Below are 10,440 nucleotides of genomic sequence, written 5' to 3'. Positions count from 1 at the left end.
CTTTTTTTGTATATTGTTTAAACTTTGAATATTTAATATTTACTCAAAATGCAACAAAGGAGTTTTACACAATTAACAATAATGTATAAAGCAGTACACTTCTGTGTTTTAAAATCTGGCAAGAACATTTAGTGTAACAAGTGGCTGATTTTAAGAGCAGCTTATATAATGCATAGAATTGCTTGGTGTACTTTAATATAAATGACAATTCAGATAATGAACCTGTTATAATTACCTAGTATTTTTACAAACAAATTGTAATTTTCTAGAATTAATCAGAAACTAGTTTTGAGTGGAATACAAACAAAAATCATCATGAGTTGTTGGCAAAATAATTCATTGCAGTGTTATAGAACATGTGTTGTATGCAGATTGCCTACAGAAATAACCACACTGCTTTATGTGTTGTATGTAGATTGCCTACAAGAATAACCACACTGCTTTATGTTGTATGTAGATTGCCTACAAGAATAACCACACTGCTTTATGTTGTATGTAGCTTAATTACAAGAATTAGCATATAGATTTAAAGGTAAACTATAATTTTAAATTAAATTGTTAGTTTTTGGCATTCATTTTACATCACACATCTGGCTCAGGAATTGTAATAATGTACAAAATTTCACCTAACACATCATACATTTACTTATTTGATAAAATATGATATTTTGACATTTTTTCTTTAATTACCTCACAGTTATTTCATATTTCATTGATATCAGCTACAATATCAATTTAAGTATGCAAAACTTAGTTTCTCTGAAGAAAATGTGAATTAGGAGTTTGTTATTATATGTTGATATGTTTAATTTTCATACCTTGTTTAATTTAAAGAATAATTTTAGCATGTGCATAATTTTTTTTATCTTCGTCATTTGTAACACTGATGCTTTTAAGTCACAGCCTCTCTTTTCAAGTCAGCTATATCTAAGTCAAACTTTGATCTGTGTGTAGATAGATAATTACTTAGCATCATTTTGAGTTTATGTAATAATTTATATGTAACAAACTTGTATGTTAATGATAGTCTGGTGTAGATTATTATATTAATCCACAGCAGTATGTGTGCCTGAAATTATGTTGGCATATTAGTCATTATTTCTAGGTTTCTGTGTATTTAGATAATTAATTATTTATAAGACTAACTTGCAGAACATGTTAAAAAAAATAGTAAGTTTTAAGTTTTGGTTCTTTTCTTCTGTCTTATCAATACATTCCCATCAATATTAATTTTTGTGAAATATTCATTTTTCTTTAAAATGGCAATTCAAACATTTGAAGGCATTTTTCCTTCCCTTAGTCCATCTTTCATATCAGATTTTGGAGATGGAACTTCACATAAGTTTGGTATTCTCATGTATTAAGTGTATAGAAAGGTTAGTTTTCATAAAAAGTGTACCTATGAAAATAGTTAATGTCATGTAATTTCCTTATGTGAAACGTTTTGAGAGGTTGCTTTGCTCACTTATTTTTTCACAAATTTATTTATGAATTTCGTTTTCTCACCGAGACTTGAATTTTAGTGAAGAGTTTGTTGACCTTGTCCATGCTGATGAGTGAATGGTGAGTTATATACAATGACTAGATTGATTTGAAATGGCAGTTTCTTCAAGTTATTTGCTTATAACTCAACATTTTCTCCACTGACATACAAGTTCCATAATAATTACATATCTTAATACCAATGCATATACAAGTAGAGATTTTATTAAAATATTTGTAAGTGCTGGCTACAGATAAAATGAGAGAATAAAATTTTGTGTCTAAGATGCATAGACTGTTTTTTAACTCCTTTAAGCAAAACATAGCAAACAGACAGAAAGGTATATACACAAAAGATTGTTTTATCTCCTATAGAGATGTAATAAACTCTGTTATCTCTTGTGTTATTTTGTCAGACTGAAACTATCCTCTAAAAATTGGGCACAATTTTTCATGATTTTAAATGATAAGTGATATATAAATCTTATTTAATTTGTTAAGAGCAGATTCATGGCAAGAAAATCATGCAAGAAAGGTAAATTCATGTTAGGTTATAATTTTTTTGTGATGTTGGATCACTCGAACCTGGGATCAGTTGCTTATTAAATGTGTGTCAGTAAACTTTAAGATACATCTGATGTGAAGTTTATTTTGCCACTTCCAACACGCAGTATATTTTGCCATAGAGCTTTTCTCCTTTTTCTTTTAAATTATTTTTTAACTTTGGTATCATTGTCAAATTCTTTGCATGCAATGTGAGGCTTAGAATGTAGCCATTTTTCTCTTGTTTCTTTTGTTAGAGATGTCTAAAATGGGGGGCATCTTTTAAAGTAAATTAAAATACAATTTTCTTATAAGAATGAGAAATTTCATTTGGTGAAGATAGGTTTGAGGCTTTCTGTCTTTTGCAGCCTTTCTATGTTTCATATGGTTGTAAATTTCTTTAGAATATATTTTCTAAACAATTAATAGTTTGAGCATTATCATCATTCAAAGAACAGTAGTGCACGTACATGTCTATATTATAGATTAAAAAGTAAACATGGAACCATCTGAATTGTTTATCACTGATACACAAATCAGTCATTACTTTGGAACCAGCTGAATTATTTATCACTGTGACACACATATCAACCATCACTGTAAGCAGTAGAGAGAGCATGGAACCAGCAATATTGTTTATCACTGTGATACGTTTGTTACTTTAGGAAGCAAAGTAAGCTTTGATCCAGCAGAATATTTATCAGGGTGACACACAAGTATCAAAATAAACCTTACTAATGTAGTAACAGTCTATTGGTAAAATAAAAATATTGAGAATTGTGTTTCCAATTTACTGTTATATTCTTTAAATAAGGACTTAGCCTAAAACGTTTTTAGAAACTTATTTGGTAAAAAGGTAATCGCCTTTTAAGGTGTCAGTACAATTATTATTTGATAAATGAATCATTAATTAAACTGTTCTTAAGGTACAGTGAATTTTACAATTTTATTAGACGCATTCATGAATAGAATTTATGAACTACTACAAATTGAGAGGATGTTCACCTTACGCTGAGATTATTTTAAATGAAGAAAATGAACTAGTTATTTTACTGGCACTTCTCGGATGTTAAGGATTTGAAAATTTTTTTTGCTTATTACTGTCTAATTTTGCCTTCATGTCTGATTAGGTTATTAAGAGCTCTTCATACCCTGACACGTACAAAATCATTAAAAATATGAAGTTTTCAAAGGAACAGTAAGGAAAATAACAAAAAACATGAGACAAAGATGTATTTTTATTCACTTCAATCAAGACCTCTTGAACCTACGTGTTTTCTAACATTATGGTTAAGTGTTTTGAGTGGAGATTGTATTTTTGTTTGGGATACAAGTAATTTGTTAGATGAGACTTCAGATAAGCGTGAAATTTATAATTTCTTTGTACCAAGGTTTATAGGCACTATTAATTTTCTTTTTCTCAATTTGCAGAAGGTTATGATATATATTTTCGGATTATTACCCAAAACGTTAATGTGGACATTTTCAAACCGCTATTACCATAACATTTATTTCTGGGTGTGTTTATACTAAGATTTTTATTTTTTGTTAAAAGATTTTGGTTTATAATATTTACTCGCTTAGATAATGTTTTCGTAAAGTTAGCTGGATTTCCTTTTCCTATCAATATGAGTGGCCCAGCATGGCCAGGTGGTTAAGGCACGCGATTTGTAATCACATGGTCGCGGGTTCGAATCCCCGTTACACCAACCATGCTCGCCCTTTCAGCCGTAGATAGCCTTCGTGTATTTTTGCGCAAAATTCAAAACAAACAAACAAACAAACAATCAATCAACATGAACAGTGTATGCGCATATGAGAAATGACAATTAAGTTAACTTTTTTTTTTATTTACCTTAAAGACCTGAGAATAGTGGGTGTAAACACATCTATCCCTTAAGGGTTTATCACCTAAGTTTCCCATAAGAGCCCAGTGAAGTACAATATTACAAAATGGAAACCCTAAGTAATAAATTGAAAAAGTTAAAGAATCAAAAGTAAAAAACAACAAAAATAAATGCAGTGTAAAAAAATGTGGGTTTCAATTAAAGTGAGAAACTTTATATAAAATAAAAGTTTTTAAAATACCATAATTGCGATCGGAAACGTTTTGTCTGCTACAATTTACGAATTACTGACGACATTCCGTAAAAGTGTTAGTTCTTAAAAGCGGGTATGTTTTTTTTTAGTGCTTCGTATCGTGTTTCATTTTAATTTACATAAGGAAACCAAAACACAAATCGTTTGTGTGTAAATGGTGTCGCGGAAAAGAGATGTAAACGTGAATTATATTTCCAAAGTCATAGTTTACCGAAAAAAGTTTGTTTTTCTAGAGAACTGAGGAAACAGACGATAGTGAATACAGGTTTGGGCCTAATTATACTGCTGTCTATAATTAATGTAGTCCGAGCCTTACAAATTGCTGGCCTAAATGTGATTTTAAAGATAAAAACCAGGATATTGAGAAAAACAAAAGTGTAGTGATTTTGAAGAGAGTTGGTTTACTCCAGACCTAACTTATGACGGTATTTACAGTGATAACACTTGGCCAGTAAACACCAAGGAACTTAAATCATTAAACATTGTTGGTATAAGTTTTTGAGTACTGAACACTCAGGAATTTAGGCTCACAATGTTTATGACACTAATAACTGTTCTTATAATGTAGTTTTAATGTAATAGCTTGTACCAATCTTATAAAGTTAGTTTTTCCAAAGTTTTGCTTCCAGACCGAAATTTTTTAAAATCAAAGTCCATGCTAATTATCTGGCTCATTCCCATATGATACAGGTGGAAACAGTTAAGAAAGAAATAAGTTTCTATCAGTAAACGTCTTTGATTAGTATTGTTTATATAGCCAGTGAGAAACAAGAACAGAAAGAAAATTTTTTTTTTTTTTTTTCAGATCAGCAGTAGTGGAGTAAAAGTAAAGAAAGATATGGACTGTCAGCATATTATTTCGAATTTTGTATTATGTATAAACAGTGGCAGGCACATGAAACTGTTATAGACTATACTTTTAAGATTTTAATTTAGAATGGAGCTGTGGGTTTTGACGGTATAGTTATGTTTGGGAATTTTAAATAGACATAGAACATCTGAAATGTTCTAATGATTTTATGTGAAATTTCAGTATATTTGAGGAACATTTTAAAGTTAATTAGAAAATGAGATGTTTGAAGAGTAGAGTCAAATAGTAGGTGAAATTATTTCAAGAAAGATAGTGAATTATTGATAGTATTAGCTGTTTCAGTTACTTTGTACAAGTTAGTTGATTTGCATTACATTAGTTAACATTTGTAACGTAGGCCTACAGCAAATTTATGGGAATACAAGTGTTTATGTTTGAAGAATCGGTAAAGGAGGAAATGAAATAATTTATTACCATTATGTGGATTGGATGTTGAGGTATTTTCACTAGATAGTATAAAAGAATTAATCAACGAAACAACTACATAATAACACTTGTCAAGAGTGGGATATTTTAGAAAAATAAAATAGATCTTTGACTAAATTTAAACAGTTGAATATGGTGATTGTGAGGTCAAAAAACTGAGAGCAAATCTTTATTTGAGATGATGGGGGAATGAAACAAAATTAAATGAAGGTCAAGAAAGATTTGATAGGAAAATGTAAAAATACTTATGAAGAATGGGATGGAAAATTAGAAGATATAGAAAGTTAAAAGAAGACCAAGAAAGAATTTACAGAAAATTGAGAGACAGTAAAAAGGAACGTGAAAGCAATTTAAGAGAAAGCTAAAAGAATGGAATCTTCAATTTAAAGAAAAGCTAAAAAATAAGACCTAAATGCATAGAGGTATGGGGAACATACAAAGGAAATACAACAACAAGTTAGAAGAAATGCAGATATCAAAGAAGTATTGAAAGACTGTGATGATAAAATTGAAGATTACAAAAGACATGAATAAAGGAAAAAAAGACATCAATGAGGTAGAAAAAGCATCATAAGGTAAAAAGAAGATTGGCGACAGAACAAATCAACTAAAAAATGAATCATTAAACGCAATGTTAAACTAACAATGTCTCTAAGTATCAGCTTAAAAATTAAAGCTTAAAACTACCACTTGGCACAAAATATGGAATAGAAAAAGTTATTTGGTTTACTCTACATACTACCACTACTGTATAACCTGTTACTGAAGGACCTTAATGAATTGCTGTAATCATAATAGTATGAAATCCAGTTCCAGAGTTTAACAGGCCAATTGAACACTAATGAATCGAGATGTCAATGAAATATGATTGGATAGTAATTTGGGAGTCATACTGTGCTCAGCTTGAAATAATTTACGGAGTGACCTCGTAGAATAGCGACTGTTCTTGTATAACTTTGACACTATTAAGTAACCTCTAAACTAGAAATTGTAACAACTATCATGTATCGTTAATAACCTTATCCAAAAGGTTTGGAGTGTTATACCAGAAAGAACCAAACAACGTTCTGGACTACAGTACAAAATCAAAAGAAGAGTTCTTAGCTAAACTAGCATAAGAGTTAGAAAGACTTGCTTGATTAATCTTAATCTTGAGAAATGATGGTGAACTCGTAGGTTCCTTAACAGATGATTATATAAAGAGCATGGCTGAAGCAAAGTAATTACACGTCCATTAAAGATTGATTGTCTAGAAGGACTGAAAGAATTAATCAGAATTTAGAAAAAGAACAGAGGAGATAAACCACAAGACAATAAATGATTTTAAGTGTAACTTGATGGTGCATATTACCAGCAGTTGCAAGCAAATGCTTGCATAAAATAAAAGTTTTCAAAGAGTTAGTTATTATAAATGTTGGAAACCCTGGCCACTACAGCAATAAACCAACAACTGGTATCTAACCGAGGAGATAGAATACAATCAGATTAAAGATACAGCATAGAATTAATGAAACACACACACACACACACACATACAAAACAATAATAAGCTGGATATACGAGGCAAAGTTAAACTGGAAGTTCTACCTCTACTATTAATTGAAAAAAAATTACTTGTAGAAAATTGTCCATGAACTTATTGGTGGAAACTTTGCGTTGTGCTGACTAACACTGAGATAGGGTTTCCAGAGATAATTAAAGAAGAGGGCTTGATGTGAAAATCAGGTGGACATAAAGTTCTCTCAAAAGGGAAGTACCCTTGTCATAAGAGACTTCACTGTGCCTTATGACGTGTGGATAATTGACACAGAGGAAGATTACATATTGGAAACCAATACTTCACTAGGGGTCAACATGGCCAGGTGGTTAGGGCGCTCAACTTACAATCTGAGAGTCGCTGATTCGAATCCCAGTCACACCAAACATTATCCCACTTTTAGCCGTGGAGACGTTATAGCGTGACGATCAATCCCACTATTTGTTGGTAAAAGAGTAGCCCAAGAGTGAATGGTGATGACTAGCTGCATTCTTTCTAGTCTTACATTGCTAAATTAGGGACGACTAGCGCAGATAGCTCTCGTATAGCTTTGCGCAATATTAAAAAACAAAGTAAAATCTTGTAAAATGTACAGAAAAGGATGCTTATAAGAAAGGAGTTAATGGTTGGTAAAAAAGCATTGTAGAACTTAAGAATAAATATGTCAGCATAAGATTCAAGATCAAGTTGGATATAATTTTGTAAGGTATGGGCTGCAGGAGTCCTACTTTAATATCAAAGAACGTCAGAAATATTCACTTTTGAGGAAAAATGTAGGAAGCTTAAACTCTTATTAAAGTTATTTTACTACCTCATTTACAAGAGTTTTATCATCAGAGTTGTGGATATCTTACAATTAATCAGTGTTCATAGTTGCATAAATTGCTTTTGGAATAGGAAGACACCTCTTCCAGTGGAACTTGTAACTTAGGCCAAACAAGTAGAATGTTTCACCAAACGTATACTGTAAAAGCAGCTTCAAGACATCAATTAACAGATAATTTTCATTTGTGAAACAGACTGAGGCTTTCAGAGAAGTAGAAACCATAAAGGAAGGGATAGAACTGAGTTATAGCTCTTGGGTATCACCTATTGTATTCTTGAAGAAGAAAGATTGATCCATAAGACTTTAAATTAAATACCAGAAACTGAATGAAGTTACACAGAAATATTAATATTCATTTCCAAAGACTGATTCTACCTTGAATGCTCTATTGGTTTTAAAATGGTTTTTAACATTTAGTTGTGAGAGAGAATATTGGGAAGTAAAATTCTAAAAAGCATTTACAGAGAATATAGATTGTAAATTATATCTGATATAACTCATCCTCTGCACAAACTACTGGAAAAGCCAAATAAGGTTTATTGGGTTGCACATTGTGAACAAACTCTTAAGAAATTGAAGAAAGAATTGACTATTACTCTGGTATTGGCATACTTAGCTTTGGAAGATACACATATTAGACACAAATGCCAATGATTTTGCAGTGGTAGAAGTTTTGTCACAACTATAACATGAAAAGGAACGTGATTGTCTATTATAGCAGGGTAATTAAGAAGGAAGGTATTTTGCGATTCAGAGTATCCTCTTAAGAGCTCTGAGGCACTTTTGTCATTGTCTATATGAACAAAATTGTACACTGAACAGATCACACAGCTTCAAAGAGGCTGGCACATTTTCATAATGCAGAATGCTAAGTAGCAAGATGACTCAAAAGCACAATTTTAGCATCATACATTAGTGTAATGGAACCATGGAAATACTGATGCATTATTCTAAAGACCATGTGTAAACAATGAATGTAAATGATGAGAATACGAAAGTACAGATAATCTATCTAATATATAGCTAAGTGAAGTTCAAGATGTAATATCCATCAGTGATGATGTAGAACTGATAAGGTTCACCAACTGACTGAAAGTTACTCAGGTAAAAGATATGACTTTGAAACCAATTGTATGGTGGCTCAAGAATAATACAGAAATAATTTCATGTCAAGTAGCTTCTCATAAAGTCCGAAAACAAATATATACTTGATACAGTAGGGTTCAGTTCCTTGTGTTTACATGAAGGCTTACTATGTTTAAAATGAAAATATATCAGTGTATCGAATTAATTATTACAAATGGAAGTAATTTATTCTCAAAATTTTGAAGCACTTTATTTTCAGAACCTAACAATAAGTAGACACTTGGGCATTAAAAAGTCACCGGAACGAGTAAGAGAATACGTCTACTGGATTTGTAAGAATTGGTTTAAAACGTGTTTTCTGTTGTAAGCTGAAAATTCCATGAAAGAACAGCAAAGCAAAGTACAGTAATTAGAACTGGAAAGAGCTGTTATTGATCTGGTTGCTCCTTTACCACATAGTAACTGGAAACTTATCAACAATTTTTTTTTTAAAGATTTAGTGCACTTATGGAGATTCGCTCAGAACAAGGATGAAAGTTTTAACCAGACTTATATTTATGAACATATACGATCCCTGGAATGAAAACAATCCTTCCTCCATCTTCTGATGGTGTGGAGGAGGGATTATAATCAAACACAGTTAAATTTTATAGTCACATAAGTAGATGAATATCAGAAAATGTGGAACAAATAATTTCTATTGTTTTTATGATTCTACTGGCAATACAACATCATAATTGATGTTAAGTAGAGAACTGAAAGGGCTATTGGATCTTCTGTACCCTCCTCCCAGAGAACAGCTATTTAGAAGACTTGGCTCAAGAAAACTTAAATGGTCTAGTTATAAAATGAAAATATATTATGATGATAATGCTGCTCAAAAGACTTCACAATCCCGAAAGTGTTGGTCTAATGATGTGATGTAAGGCTTTAATATATTCGATCTTAGACTATACGTATGACGTTCTGTAAACAATTGCTAAACCAGTTAGTAAGCGAGTTGTTTGAAAAGTGGAATAAGATAATTCAGAAAGACAGTAGGTAAAGCTATTTCAAGACAGATAGTGAAGTAGTCAGTGTATTAGTTATTGTGTTTAATTTGTACAAGTAAGCTAATTTGTTTTGTCAGTCGTCATTTATAACGTAGGCCTACAACAATTTATGAGAGTACAAGTGTTTAAGTTTGAAGAAATGTTTGAGAGAGGAAATAAAGTAATTGCCATTGTTATGTTGAATTATTTTGGCAAGATGATATACAAGAACCGTCTAAGGAAAGTACGGTGTAAAAAAAAAAGGGAATTTCATCTATTTCACAATCCCCTTTAACCACTGGCATTAATAGAATCTGATATTGCTATAACTCTAAAGGGTGTGACATGGCTTGAGATTAGAACTAAACTATACATATGTTTTGGACAAGGCCGAACCAATTGCCGATTGTGCCTTGTGCGAGATATATATTTGTACCACTTCTTAAACAATTTAAACTATCCTTGCCTTCAAATATACAAACTCGTGCCTCCTATGGCTCAGCACTACTCTTTGTACGCTCCTGGTCATTGGTTCGAT

The 10,440-nt window shown here is 31.4% G+C and overlaps 1 long non-coding RNA gene across 1 annotated transcript; it reads left to right on the top strand.

Moving 5' to 3' along the window:
- The first annotated feature begins 4,140 nt into the window (after positions 1 to 4,140).
- On the top strand, positions 4,141 to 10,097 carry LOC143225279 (uncharacterized). The gene is made up of 2 exons (XR_013013763.1): positions 4,141 to 4,390; positions 4,931 to 10,097. It is a non-coding gene; the product is annotated as an uncharacterized LOC143225279 (long non-coding RNA).
- The last annotated feature ends 343 nt before the right edge of the window (positions 10,098 to 10,440 follow it).

This window comes from Tachypleus tridentatus, chromosome 9 (genome assembly GCF_004210375.1).
Source record: "Tachypleus tridentatus isolate NWPU-2018 chromosome 9, ASM421037v1, whole genome shotgun sequence".
Lineage (NCBI taxonomy): Eukaryota > Metazoa > Arthropoda > Merostomata > Xiphosura > Limulidae > Tachypleus > Tachypleus tridentatus.
The sequence above is the reverse complement of the archived record's forward strand: the minus strand, read 5'-3'. Positions and strand labels throughout refer to the sequence as shown.